This window comes from Papaver somniferum, chromosome 8 (genome assembly GCF_003573695.1).
Source record: "Papaver somniferum cultivar HN1 chromosome 8, ASM357369v1, whole genome shotgun sequence".
NCBI lineage: Eukaryota > Viridiplantae > Streptophyta > Magnoliopsida > Ranunculales > Papaveraceae > Papaver > Papaver somniferum.
In genome coordinates this window covers 7,595,699-7,607,086 of record NC_039365.1, presented here as the reverse complement: position 1 = coordinate 7,607,086, position 11,388 = coordinate 7,595,699, and positions in this window count along the sequence as shown.

The window sequence follows — 11,388 nt, the reverse complement described above, 5'->3', positions numbered from 1 at the left end:
TCACTTTGAAAATTGCTTTGACGAGAAATGGTGTAACAACTATATAACGTCCTCTAAGAATGTTTCAATGGTTGGAATGAGAGTTTAGATTATATAACCAATGATGGACATAAGTATTGTTTTGGAAACACATACGTACATAAGTCCTAATCCTTGAACCAAAGTTTGCGAACTTTGTTGATCAAGAGAAACCGGAAGAATGGCTTGTTTCCAAGTCCGCGAACTGCCGAACTTCTCATCCCGAGAAATTCTGCTGGAGTTAACAAACTTATTACGTGAGTACCAGTCAGCGAACCCAGTCCTCGAACCGACGGAAAGTCTTTGCCGAGATTTTCTGCTGGAGTTTGTAAACTCTGCCCGGTTGCTTAAGTCCGCGAACCTAGTGTGCGAACTTAAGAAGGTTATATATCTGAAGATGATTTCTGAACTTAAACTTATAAAGACTAAGGAATGCAAATTTCAAACCGTGGCTATAAAGTTCATGAACCGATTCAAGTGAATCAAATCATCTTTGCTTCAATTATGTCTTGTGTAGTAAATAAGATTTCCTTGCAATTGAACTACTCTCTAACTAGGTCATTTGAGTCACTTGAACTAGTTATGGTGAAGAAGAATATGGTTGGTATGGAATTCTTATATGGCTAACCTTTTTGTTAACTATTGTTGAACCAACAATGTACACGTTTGGGTATGGTTTACAAACCTAGAAACGTACATTTCATTTGTGTATAACAAGCTAAGTTTTCGATCTAACGATTGAGAAATATTAGCTTGAATCTAAATCAGGTTTTCATCTAACGGTGGATATTGTTTGCTTTGTGACCAAGGAGAAACCCTGATTTGAAAGTCTATATAAGGGGACATCTAGCAACTCTGCAAACCTAATCCCCACACCTCAAGTGTGATACTAGTTTGCGTGCTAGAGTCATTTCTCCTTTAACCTTTGGTTTTCTTCTTCTAAAACCAAGTTAACGACTTAAATAATTCATTGGGATTGTGAAGCCAGACCGATACTACTTTTAACGTAGTTGTGTGATCTGATCTTGCATCTTCTATCGTACGAGTACAATCAGATTGATTGGCTTGAGATTAATATCTCCGATAGGAAAGATATAAAAAGTAGTCACAAACATCTTCGTCTCATTGTTTGCGATTCCGCAACATCTTGTTTCGCTACCATACAATTAAGATTTTTGTGAGGTGATTGATTTATCTAGGCTGTTCTTCGGGAATATAAGACCGGATTATCAATTGGTTCCTGTTCACCTTGATTATTATCAAAAGACGAAATAAAAACTTTAGGGTTTTTCTGTGGGAGACAGATTGATCCTTTCATATACTTGTCTATGTTTTATATTAGCTCGAGTAAATCAAAACAAGAGAGAGATATTAACTCCTTGAGAAACTTTTACTTAGATTGAGTCTGACTGTCTAGTTGATTCTCTTAAAAGTATTTAGGAGTTAGTCCATACAGATTACTAAGCGAAATATTGGATGGTGTTGTTAGACCCCCGCTTTTTCAGATTGAGGTTCAACTACATTCCAGACCGAAGTTAGTTTGTAGTAGGCTAGTGTCTGTAGCGGCTTAATACAGTATGTGTTCAATCTGGACTAGGTCCCGTGGTTTTTCTGCATTTGTTGGTTTATTCGTTAAAAAAATTATGGTGTCTGTGTTATTTCTATTTCCGCATTATATTGTTTATCTTTATAATTGAAATATCACAGGTTGTGTGTTAGGTTCAATCAATTAGAATATACTACCTTTGGTTGTTGATTTAAATTGATTGACACTTGGATATTGGTCTTTGGTACCATCCATGTTATCTCTCTTATATTTAATCATACTCGCAGATTCCTATTTGCTTGAGTAAGGATTAAATCGAGAGATCGAGATAATATAACTCTTTGATATACTTTATTAAGATTGAGTTTTGTTGATTCTCTGAAAAGTATATTAGAGTTTGTCCATACAGATTGCTAAGCGAAATATTGGGTGTGGTTGTTGTACTCCCTCTTTTTCAGAAAATTATTCTATTTTTAAAAGAATACGTTGTTAAAGATAGAGTTTAAAGATTTTTTATTTTTTATTTTTCTATGGTTGTAACATTTAATTTTCACTTTATTTTTTTAATGATACATTTATATTTTCAATTAATGAGGAACTAATTAAGAAGTTATCAATATATTTGTAATGCGAGGAGGTTACAAACACCATGATTGCTAGATTTATTTTGTTGGGATGAGACTTAGGATGATTGGATCACCTGCGTGTCTCCAAAAATGTTTTCCGACCGTCTAAGGCTCAAAAGCCCTTCTATTTTGTATTATAGAATCACGAAAAAAGTCTAGGTATTTAATTATTATCGTGACGTTCGTCATCACTAACTGAATTAGTGATTGATTGGTAGAATTTTAAAAAATATCAGTATGTCTCTATAAAAATCTTCTTAGGTTATATAACAATTTATAATTTATAGTTTACAAGAACCTTATCAACGAACCAACTTATCAACAAATCAAGAGATTAGAGATAAGAAAGTAAAATAACAACTGATTTCAAGTGGTGCAGAAAATGGACGCAGTAAGGTGGACTTTATAGTTTTTCTTCTCATCAAGATTGACAATGGTGATTCTAGGGAAAGACAAGTGAAACGTGTAGAAGATAAGGATGAGGACAATTAGTTTTTTTTTTACTTCCGCCCTCTTTGATTCCATATCAACTCTTATTAACCGAAGTCCATCCTTACCCTTAATTATTTTGTCTTTCCGTATAACAAAAATCTATTTTAAGATACCTATAAATATAATTGAAATATATAGGCATTCAATGGTACGAAGAATGAATAAATGGCAAAAACGCTCTGCAAATAAGGAGAAAAATGAGTCATCTCGGTGGAAAATTTGAAAATGTTTTACTTTAATTTCTTATGATCTCTCTAACTAGATCATTTCATGTTCACTTAAACTCTTGAAATTTCTTGTGATTAATCTTTGCATTTCACCACATTTCTTTTCTGATTTTGGTTTATTCTCTTTTGTTTTTTTATATGTATACTTGTTTGCGATTAGTTTAAAATACATCTATTACTACTCTTCTTATTTTTTCTAGATTATGTTGGGCTAATTTCAGGAATCTCTGCTCATCACAATATGAGAAGCTTTCAGTGTTGGACCTTTCTTTTTAATGGTCTCCTCCTTAAAACTTTGTTGTTACAATCAAGTCTCACTACTTCATCCAGTATAACCTCAGTACTGCAAGCCTCGAATATTGAAGAGGATTTTATCAGTATGAATTAGTATTATTTTATTTATCATGTATATGATTTTAATGTTATCTACGATCCAATGGAAAACAATTCGCCTTCTGCAACTCAGTTCGGCCATGAAGTTTTGAAATTCAAAATTTTCTACTTTCCCCCTATTACTCTCCTTAGCTTCAGGATCCCAGCTAACAAGTCGCAATCTATTCAAAATTTTGTCAACTTTCCGTTTAGGAAATATTCCATGAGCTTTGGAGAATATATTTCCATTAATTATCTTAAAGGAAAAGATAATTCGTCTATAACTAATTATAGTTATTCTAGCTATCATCTTTTCCTTTATTTTAAAAACTCTCAAACCCTAGTAAACACTTTTCGTTCGTTTTTATCCAGAGTAAACCTCTTCACTTTAAATCATTCTACAAATAAGATGGCATCGTCCTCGAACAACCAAATCTCTGCAATTACAAGAAAGATGCAAAACACGCAGATCAGAGACATCTGTGCTAGGCAGATGAGAAGAGCAGTTGGTACTAAATCAGCTTTTGTCAAAGTTGTTGAAGACCATAGAAAGACTTTGATTGGAAAGATGTACTCAAAAGATAATTTTGACACGGAAGAAATAAGGAAAGAAGTCCAAAAAGTATGGAATAAGTACAGAACAGAAGATATGAGAGCCATTGGAAGAAACATTTACTTATTCAAGTTTCACTCGTTGGAAGTCATGAATGCCATTCTCAAAAAAAGCCCCTGGAATGCAAAAAAGTGTCATTTGAACCTCTTAAAATATGACCCTTCTATTCCAATTGATCAATGGGTCTTCTCTCAGGTGCAACAAGAGATGGAGAACTGAATAAGATACTGCTATTGATGATGGAGATGACATGGAAAATAATACAGGTACCGGTTATCCTTCTTCAGAGGAGGATAAATGGAACATGACTTGATTGGGGATGGAAGTAAAGTTTCAGAGGAGTCTTCTCATGTGATGAATGGAGCAAATCCTAAGCTAGTAAACCTTATTTACTCCCTTTTTAAAAATCTTTTCATCAATTCTTATTCTTGCAAACAGTCTGTGCTTTGCATTTTTTACAGTAATCTCTCTCTTAATAATCTGCATGTTATAGTTCTGTATAATAACTTGAGTATCAAGTTTAGTAATTCTTTCTTGACTATCACTATGAAAACTGTGAGATGGAACTGCCAAGGTTTCTTAGGAAAGGAAACAAGAGAACATATCATGCATCTCAATAACATTCATTCTCCGGACATCATTTTCTTATGTGAGACCAAGATAAATGATGATAGAATCCTCAAGCTCACAAATTGTCTAAGAATGCCTAATACTACTTATGTAACTTTTGTGGGTCAGGATGGTGGCATTGTTCTAATGTGGAAAGATGGTTTCTCTTTAGAAATTGTCAACTCCACCTCCAATATATTTCATGCTCTTGTAACAAATGACCCTGCTAGAGGAGAATGGTTCCTCTCATGTGTCTATGGCACACCTTATAGAGAACACCAAACTGCTCAATGAGAATAGATTAAAAACTTAAGCAAAGTAGTAAAGATTCTTGGGTTCTTATAGGAGAATTAAACATCACTTTTGATTTTTTTGAAAGAAATACAAATACAAATTCTACCTCTGATGAAGTTATTGTTCTTATTAGAGAAGCTGAATTGTTAGATTTAGGATATAGTGGTAATACTTTTACTTGGACTAGTAATAGTCATGGAACTGGCAGAATTAAATCTAGACTAGATAGATCCCTAGTCAACAATGATTGGCTTATAACTTTCCCAGATTCCAAACTTCTCCATCTTTCTATAAAAGGTTCAGACCATGCTCCTATTTACTGTCTTTGTTGTTCTAACAAAACATGGAAATTTTTTGAACATTGGTTGCAAAATGACACTTGTGTGAATGAAATCAAGAATGCTTGGGTGTTAAATACTTCAGGATCTGCAACTTATATTATGACCGATAAATTGTCAAACACTAGACATATTTTATCCATGTGGAGCAAAAATATTTTTGGTAGTATACAATAAAGAATCACTACATTACAACAACAACTTAAACATCTACAAAATATAGATGTTCATGGAATTCATACTGAAAGGGTTTTAAAAATTGAGAAGAAATTGATTCATTAAATGAAATACAAGCCTCCTACTATAGACATAAGTCATAGGATCATTTTTATAATGATTTATACAGGAACTCCAAGTATTTCCATTTCAGAGCAAACCAAAGAAGGGTCAGAAATAGAATATATTCTCTACAAGCTGCTGATGGCACATGGTGTCAAGATAAAAATTCTATAGAGGAACTTCTGGTCTCACATTTCAAGAGAATCATTACTATTTCAAATCCAGCTGACAGTGAAAACTTCTTGCAGTATATTCCTTCTTGTATTTCAGATTAAGACAATTCATCACTGATATGAGTTCCCTCTGCACAAGAAATTCATCATGCACTAAAACTAATGTATCCTTGGACTTCTCCAGGTCCACATAGTTCTCCACCTGGTTTTTACCAATCACAGTGGCTTCTAGTAGATGATGTTTGCAGAACAGTCTGATCCTTCTTCAGTTCAGGTTTCATTCTAAAAAAAATCAACAATACCAGAATAACTCTAATTCCTAAGAGTTCAACAGCCCACAAGCCTGAAGATTTCAGACCCATTGCCCCATGTAACACAATTTACAAGCTTATCTGCAAAATAATTTCCCTAAGACTAAAGAAGCACATCGAGAAAATTATTTCTCTAATGTAATCTGCCTATGTTCCTGGTAGACTCATTTCTGAAAATGTATGTCTAGTTCAAGATCTTGTGAAGGCAATGAAAAGGAAAAAAGGTAGAACAAGATATCTTGCACTTAAGATGGATATGTCAAAGGCATTTGATAGACTTGAATGGTCCTTTCTCATGAATGTGCTTAAAAAGTTTGGCTTTTGTGAAAAATTTTGTCATCTCATAATTCAATGCATCAGTACTACACATGTAAAAATTATGGTGACTGGATCTCCCTCAAAAGCAGTCAAACCATCAAGAGGAACTAGACAAGGAGATCCCCTATCTTCTTATCTTTTTATCCTATCTATGGAAGCATTCTCAAGGAAGTTGAAGCATTGTGAGAATATCAATATGCTGACAGGTATGAAGATTTCTAGAAGTGCTACAAAAATTAATCACTTGTTGTTTGCAGATGATTGCTTACTCTTTTGTAAAGCAAATCAGATGTAGACTAACAACCTTCTCAAGCTAATTCAAGATTTCAGTGCATGCTCTGGACAACTTATTAATTTCCACAAGTCTGCAATTTATTTCAGAAGTAACATGAACCCTTATTCTTGTCATCTCTTTAGTGGTATACTTCAAGTCAGGCAATTAAACATTGAAGAAGAGAAGTATTTAGGACTTCTTTTTTTGTTGGTAGAAATAAGAAAGTCCATTTTTCAAACCTTGTCTCTAAGATGGAAAACAGATTATCAGGAATGGTTCAAATATGTCTGAAGCTGGAAGAAAAGTTATGATCAAAAATGTTACTAATGCAGTGCCAGTTCATCACATGACTACTTTCAAGCTGCCTGATAACACAGTTGATCAATTAAATTCAATACAACAAAAGTTTTGGAGGAACAAAAAGTCTAATAGAGGTAAACACCTGATTACTTGGAGAAATATGAATAACTCTAAGGAAGAAGGAGGTCTTGGCATTAGAGATGTTCACTTATTTAATAGAGCTCTCCTGGCTAAATCTGCATGGACAAAAAATCTTAATATGGATGCATAGATGGATTCCTGAGATGCCTCTCCCACCAGAACCAAAAAATGGTGCTTCCCATGCTCAAGATTACACTCATCTTCATCAATTATTCTCTCCAGATTCAGATGGTTGGAATTCAGATCTAGTACTTTCTCTATTTGATGCTCAAGTTGCTACTCTAATACTGAACATCTCTTTTCATAATTCTCAAGAAGATAAATTAATATGGACACTGGAAAAAAGTGGTAAATTCTCACTCAAGTCATCCTACAACAAAATGCTTAAAGATAGAAATTGAGAGAATTCAGTTGGAACAAGAATGCAGAGTATCTTTCAAAAGTTATGGAGATTACCAGTCCTACCAAGAACTAAACAATTCATGTGGAAATGTTTAAAGAAAATTATTCCTACAAGAGATAAACTCCAAGAAATTATTCATTTTGTTCTCATGAACTAGAAACTGCATCCCAAATTGTTCTGCATTGTCCCTTCTCCAAAGCCATCTGGTTTGCACTTATAGGTTTACACATTGAACAGGGTACCTTGCTAGCAGATTGGATATGTGCTTGGTTTGATAAATTATTTGTCAGACAAAATGATTTGTGCAAGATAACAATCATAGCTTGGTGTATCTGTATTTCTAGGTGTGATGTTGTCTTCAAAGGAACTGTTCCATCCGTGGAAAATATCATTCAGAGATGCAAAAGAGAATTTTCCGTCTTGGATTATCTGCCTATCAAAAATCATAGAATTCTAGAACCTCATAATAGGATAAATCTTCACTGGAAGCCACCTTTGATGGATTACTGTAAAATTAATTCTGATGGTTCCTTTAGTTCTACTACTAATACTAGAGGAATTGGTCTAATTTTTCGTGATTTTGCAGATGCACATCATGGGTCAAAATGCTTCTACTTAACCAAGACGAATAGTCCGGAGAAAGCTGAGAGTAAAGCTTTATGGGAGGCAATGCAATGGGCATTGGAGAAAAATCCGGAGAAAGTCATTTTTGAGCTGGATGCAAAGCTTTTGGTGGATGCAGTCTTGGGAGTTTCTATAAACATTGACCGGAGATTACATAATTTAATTTTAGACATAAAGAGATTATTAAGTTCTCATTCCTTTTAGCAATGTTGTTATGTGCCCAATGAAAAAAATAAAATTGCAGACTCTCTTGCAAAATTAGCTAGAACAAAACGTATTAATGGTGTTTGGATTATAGCTCCTCCGATTGAAATCATTGATCAACTGCACAAGGATGCACATTATGTAACCACTATTTAAACTTCAATTCAATCTTTCAGTTTCAAAATAAAATAAAAATATAGGCATTCAATGATCGATGTACGAGTATTTATATAAAAAAAATGAGGTTCACTATTATCATAAAAAAAAAAAAAATCGGTATGGTACAGTGGTAAACAGTATGTTCAAGGAAGCAGGAACTCTTAGACTCGATCTCAATTTGTTGACTTAGTCAAGTCTTCCAGAAAAGGTCAAAGTTACGAGTCTGGACTCTGGAGTATTCTGCTTCATAACTTATTATATTGTTCTTCTATTGGATGGAAAGCAAGAAACTCGTCTGTTGTTTGTGAAGATAAATTTTAAAATGACATGTATCTACTGTATAATGTAACAGGTTCCTCGAAAACTGACATGTTTTTTTTTCTTACGAGATTCTAATTATTATTTAACTGAACAAGGACAAGAATTTGTGCTCGAGTTTCTTTTAATCTCGAATTGTGACTAACTTTTACTTTTGTGATTTTTTTCTTTTCTTTTTGTTTCTTGAATTACTTCTATAAGACTAAATTTTAAGAGATATAAAACAGTTAAGGAACTCTTTTTTCTTTTTGATTAAAGAGAGGATCTATGGACACTTTTAAATGAATAAGGTCATACAGGATTTATGTCATTTTCTCCTCAAAACTCAAACGATAATGAATTTAAGTGTAATATTTTGATGAAATGTTCCTCTTAAAAGACTCTGCATTCCTATAAAAAAATGAACACAATTTGAGATGTATAAAACGACCATCTATCCTTTTGAATATCAACCGTTCAAATTTAACGGTTGAAATTAAGATTGGTAGATGGTGAGGTTTACTATTTCGAATTGCGTTCATTTTTTTACAGGGATGTAGAGTCTTATAAGAGGAACATATATATCATCTAAATATTACACTCAGATTCATTTTTTTTTTTTGGTTTTACGGAGAAAATGACGCAAATTTTGTCTGACTTTGTCCATTTAAGAGTGTCCATGAATCCTCCCTCTTGATTAAATATCAAAAGAATAGAAGCAAGTTTTTGTTTTATGATGAATTTGATAGGTATCTGATATCATTTCCGTGAAAAAGGTAATTGCTTCCAACATAATGAATATCGAATTTGGGTACAGCCTTCGTTGGGAATGGGATGCCTTGACATTTTTTAGTCCCATAAAATTTTATGAAAATCTCAAGTCCTTGTTTCCAAATTTTATGATACAAGGTTAATTGCAATTTTCCTATAATGTGTTCTGCATAATCATTCATAAAAAGAAAAATTAAGATCATCAGTGAATTAAAGGCGTCTATTTGTATGTTGGGGTTATATAGACCAAAGAGCTCAACTGAAGAGAAATCCGGCGCGAGAAAGAGGCTTCAGATTGCAGCCATTCATCAGACCCTGAAAGAATAGAAAGAATCTAATGGGTGCTTTATTATGATCAACAAACTTTTACAGCTTGCCGTTCCAAAGCATATTAAGATATCAATTCCGACGAAATAAGAGGCTTTTAATTCGAATGCTTGTCGAAGGAAAATGAGTTACTATACAACAACAATTCGCGTATTGTTGTCCAATGGTGTCGTGCCTTGTGACGAGTATACTTTCGCGGAGCTACAATTAAAATATCCACCAGCTTCCCCTACTCCTTCCTTTCTGTTGGAGATCCAATTTTGGTCGACTATAAGACTGTACTTAGCGCCATCAACAGTTTCCCTAAAGGTATTTCTTGTGGTCATGACAGTTTGCGAGCACAACATTTAATAGATGTGTTTAGTGGTGCGGTGGCTACAGCCTCATATGAGCTGTTGTGTTCGATTATAGGGGTCGTGAACCTTTGGTTAGAGGGAAAATGTCCAAGTGGCTTAGGTGAGTTCATATATAGTTCACTCCTAACGCCAAAACAATAATCGGGGGAAGGGGCTTAAGCCAATTGCAGTTGATATTGTTTGGCGTATGCTGGTGTCTAAGGTAGCCGCTTTCTCCGCTAGTAAGGTCATGTCTTTTTACTTGGAAGATTACCAATTCGATGTTGGAGTGCTAGGGGCGAGAGTATTCTACACGCTGTTAATAGGTTACTGGAAATGAAAAGGCAATTAAATAAGATGTCAATGTTGCGTATTGATTTCTCTAACGCTTTTAATATGGTGAGTAGATCCCATATCATCAAGGAGGTACGACTTCCTTGTCCAAGTATCACGTTGGATAACTTTTTTATGCCAAACCTTTTAGATTATTATGATTGTTATATTTTATCTTCTGCACTTGGTGTTCAGCAAGGGGACCCAGGTGTTTTCTTTGACATTCCATCCCCTTGTGTTGTCTATTGCCTCACGTTGCAAACTTGATTTGCATGCCTGGTACCTGGATGTTGCCACAATCATTGATGATGCGCTTGAGGCTTCCAAATCCTTGAACATCATAGAATCTGAAGGTCCAAGTAGGGGTTTACATCTCAATATAAAGAAAACTGAGGTCTTTTGGCCTTCAATTGACCCCATAAGTGCCACATAAGGCTTATTCCCTATTGATATTGGTAGACCTATTAATGTTGTTAAATTTTTGGGTTGTCTAGTGAGTTTGGATGTGAATTTTATTAGTGACATGGTGTTGAGCAGATTTAACAAAACTATTCAGATAATGTCCTCGATCAAAAAACTTAAAGATCCCCAAAGTGATATGTTATTACTTCGCAACTGTCTTGGTGTATCTAGATTATATTTTACAATGCGTACTACCAACCCATCAGCATTACAAAACGCTATGAAGCTCGTTGATGCCCATTTGTTTCAGTATTTGAGACTCTTACTCACATGAGATTGGGCCGGTTTTGGGCCTTTTCAACAAAGGTTAGCTACTTTTCCCATCAAATATGATGGTTTGGGCATTTACACTATAGTGGACATTTGTACATATTACTATCTTTCTTCTCAGAGCCAGACTGTTTCAGTGCAAAAGGTGATTCTTGGTAGGTTATTCCGACAGACAAAGGTTCTGCTTATCAGTTGGCTCTTCAGAACTTCATTTAGGTATGTATTTTTCCTTCTAACTATGGTGTCGATGATACTCCTCCCCCCCCCCCCCC